The following is a 3578-nucleotide window of genomic DNA, read 5'->3' on the forward strand; positions in this document are numbered from 1 at the left end:
TAAATATAATGGGTAAATAATCTATAAAAAATTAACTTATTTTTCTTTCATTGTATTTATAATATAAATAATAATTGTAATATTTTTTGAATAGATCTTCCTATGGAATTTGCCGTAGAGCATGAATGCACTGCCGGGCCATCTAATGCTGAGCCAATGCATAATCCTTTCATTGAAGTTGTGTTTGGTGATCATGTTAATAACAATTCTGAAGAGACAGATACTCGTAAATGTAAAAAGAAAAAAGTTAGTAATAAAAAGAAAAATTGTCCTGGACGTGATATGGGTTGAAGAAAAAAATTAGATCACCATATTGATATTCCAAACATTAATGATTTTAAAAGTATTTAATAATTTTATTATATTTATATCTGAATATATAAATTAATTAGATATCTTAATAAGTTTTCTATTACCTAACTTAGTTTTAAAAATATTTAGGTAGGTACCATATCTAATTTATATTATATTATTACAGTATAAAATAATAATACTCTGAATTGTTATATATTGGTATATAATTTATTATATTTGATTATTTTTATAAGAAAGTTGGTAGAAAATGTAATAATTATTATACTTATTATTTTATATGTATTATACACAATTATTTAATTTTATTATCTTGTAAAAATCTAAAATATATAATTTATAATACATAAGTATTTTTTATTTTGTTTATTGGACCAATTCATGAATTGTTTGTCAACTGTCTCAGTCCAACTGATGTATTTCTTCAAGTGTATAGACCTATCTTGGAGAATATTTGTGTACAGTCAACTTATACGCCAATCAACGAGGAAAAACATTAAACCTAAAAATTGAATTGAAAGCTTTTATTTATTGTTTAGTTATTCATTTTGTAATGGGATATAAGAGATTACCATCTTGGAAAGATTATTGGTCAAAAAGTAATGATTTAGGCTTAAAATAATTTTTAACATTGAGTCGAAAACGGTTTGATGATATTTTGTGTTTTCTGCATATGAATGATAACAACGCAAAGTCAACTGATAATAAAGATAAACTTTTTAAAATAAGACCGTTCCTTAATTATATGAACAATAGATTTCCAGAGTTATATAAAGTAACTAGAGAAATGAGTGTAGATGAGTCTATGGTTTTATTCAAAGGGCGTAGCTCAATAAAGCAATACAATCCAATGAATTAGTTTTTTTTTTATTTATTTATTATTATTATTTTTATTTTTCTTACAATTATATTATAATTTATAATAAATGTTTATAACTATTTTCAACAATTGATAATAATTTAAATAATAAAAATTATATTATGTAGTATGAAAACTTGCTTTAATGAATATCATTCAAAATATGTTTATATTAACTGTATTATAATTTTTTAAAATATGAACTATATCAACATTTAAAATGGTCATTATATTTTTAATTAACACATTTATTTCTAAATAATTAACCAATTATTATTTATTTATCGTTGGATATAAGAATATAGTAGTGTCGTAACGAACCATAGGGACTTTTAAGTACACCCTCTAACTGACCAATGGGACTAATTTGTCCCGGAACTAAAAAATACATAAAAAAAACTTATGATTAAAAATTTCAAAATCTTAAAATTCATCAAAAAAATTAAAAATTATATTGGCGAAAAAAGAAATCAAATTTCGATCATTATTTAATGTTGGTCTACAAAGGGTTAATACCATTGCGACTATACAGCAGTCGTATACGAAAAAATGGGTAACAAACACATGTGCGACGCAGACGAGCACGACGTGTTTTGGGCAGCACAGATCAGTGTCGCGTCATTTGGTCGCAGTAATATGAGCGCCCGTTATAAGAGAGCGAGGTAGGTAATTTGGTCGCCAGAAATTTAATCGCGGTAAATAAATAGCTAAATATTTGAATGCGATAACAATATAGTACTATAATAATTTTAACTGCAGTTTCATAGTGTTGGTTAATCAGTTAATTGGTTAAGCAGTCTGCCTTTTGGGATTTACGTGTCTGCTAATTATATTATTAAAATAATTTAATTAAATTGTATTAATTATTTAATTATTATGGTGTTAATGTATGTGTTGAGTCAGAAAGGTGAAAATTTATTAGTACAAAAACATTTTTATTCATTTTATCTATCAAAAAGAAAAAACCATAAATGAAAAAATTATTTGGAAATATTTAGTATAATTATGATTATAATAATATATGATGATATTGACTTAACTCTATTTACATGGGCCTTATGAAGGGCTTACATTCAGCACACTGGCCAGGGAGACAGTAGTCAGTGACCTGTAGGCCGAGCCGAGTGATTTCGGAGTGAAACACTGATGGAATCTACAGATTTTTGTTGAAAAGGGCGAGGAGAAAAAATCGGGAGGTAAAATATATTTGGAGCTTGCGTTAAAATTTTTTTATTAATTTGTATTTTTAAATTACGAGAGAAAATAATTTGATACATTGAATACAGGTATTGGTAAAAAATAACTAATAAAAAGAAACATAATAAACAAGAAACACATGATTTTTACATGACATATATGATTATTACCAAGGCTTAGAACTTTAGACATTTGCATATTTTTCTAGAAAATGCATGTAGAAATTCTGATTCGATACAAATTCGATTTATATTAAGTATATTTCAAATATAAAAATTTTTGTTGCATGATTTTGCACATTTTGTTATTTTTTTGTACCAATTCGCATATTATGGATTTAAGAACATTTATATGCATATTTCATGGATTTAAAAATATTTTTTAAAAAAATGTATAGTTAAAAAATAAAATATTAGATATACGACAGCCAAAATTCTAAGTTTTATGTCGTTTGACAAAATAAATTAAGTCATCAACGGCTATTATTTGTATTTTTCAAGCTCCCAATGCACTTAACAATAATATTATAGTCCCTATAATACTGAAAACTCGTAATAGTGACCACCGCCGGCCCATATTTATTTTTATAAAAATTTACCACTGTATTAATATTTTGTAACATGACATAAACGAAGTGTATAACTGTAGGTAATTTGAAAACAATTATGTTTAAACAATGATTAAACATAATTGCCATAACCATTATCAGCTTATACACAATATTATTTCTGTTCGTTATAATACTACATACATCTGAATGCAAGCGACTTCATTGTACAGTGTACACTAGTCAGTAGTCAGTCAATTATTTTTTAAGCAATTATTTTCCAATTTTTTACTGCATATTATACCGCATATTTTAATGTTTTTAACACATAGTTTCGAGTCTTTATTATTACGATTTTGAGTGGAGGTATTTATCACAGTATGCGTTGATTATCATACGCAACAACTCCACGTTCGGCTCCGCGAACGGTTACCGACGGATCGTAAAATGTGTATCATACTCCACGTGCGGCTCCGCGAACGGTTACCGACGGATCATAAAATGTGTATCGTACTCCACGTGCGGCTCCGCGAACGGTTACCGACGGATTATAAAATGTGTATCATACTCAACGTGCAGCCCAGCGAACGGTTACCAACGTAAATAAGCATAATATAATATAATTTATTTTGAAATAATAATAATTATAATAATAAAAAAAAA

General features: G+C 26.6%; 1 pseudogene; it reads left to right on the forward strand.

Annotated features, from left to right (window-relative positions):
- Positions 1-282: 282 nt before the first annotated feature.
- Positions 283-1108, forward strand: LOC112681552 (annotated as a pseudogene).
- The last annotated feature ends 2470 nt before the right edge of the window (positions 1109-3578 follow it).

The sequence above is a fragment of the Sipha flava genome, unplaced genomic scaffold, assembly GCF_003268045.1.
Source record: "Sipha flava isolate LNK unplaced genomic scaffold, YSA_version1 19270_pilon_pilon, whole genome shotgun sequence".
NCBI classification, from domain to species: Eukaryota; Metazoa; Arthropoda; class Insecta; order Hemiptera; family Aphididae; genus Sipha; species Sipha flava.